The sequence below is a fragment of the Heterodontus francisci genome, unplaced genomic scaffold (genome assembly GCF_036365525.1).
Source record: "Heterodontus francisci isolate sHetFra1 unplaced genomic scaffold, sHetFra1.hap1 HAP1_SCAFFOLD_276, whole genome shotgun sequence".
NCBI classification, from domain to species: Eukaryota; Metazoa; Chordata; class Chondrichthyes; order Heterodontiformes; family Heterodontidae; genus Heterodontus; species Heterodontus francisci.
Window position 1 is genome coordinate 1,927,278 of NW_027141021.1, and position 751 is coordinate 1,928,028.

Below are 751 nucleotides of genomic sequence, written 5' to 3' on the forward strand. Positions count from 1 at the left end.
ATTACTATCATCCTGATCCTCTGTCCATTCTAATTATCTATGTCCTGTTTCAGTCAATTGCTATCATCCTGATCCTCTGTCTATTCTAATTATCTATGTCTTGTTTCAGTCAATTACTATCATCCTGATCCTCTGTCCATTCTAATTATCTATGTCCTGTTTCAGTCAATTACTATCATCCTGATCCTCTGTCCATTCTAATTATCTATGTCCTGGTACAGTCAATTACTATCATCCTGATCATCTGTCCATTCTATTTATTTATTGCCTGTTTCAGTCAATTACTATCATCCTGATCCTCTGTCCATTCTATTTATTTATGTCCTGTTTCAGTCAATTACTATCATCCTGATCCTCTGTCCATTCTAATTATCTATGTCCTGTTTCAGTCAATTACTATCATCCTGTTCCTCTGTCCATTCTAATTATCTATGTCCTGTTTCAGTCAATTACTATCATCCTGATCCACTGTCTATTCTAATTATCTATGTCTTGTTTCAGTCAATTACTATCATCCTGATCCTCTGTCCATTCTAATTATCTATGTCCTGTTTCAGTCAATTACTATCATCCTGATCCTCTGTCCATTCTAATTATCTATGTCCTGTTTCAGTCAATTACTATCATCCTGATCCTCTGTCCATTCTAATTATCTATGTCCTGTTTCAGTCAATTACTATCATCCTGATCCTCTGTCCATTCTAATTATCTATGTCCTGTTTGAGTCAATTACTATCATCCTGATCCTCTG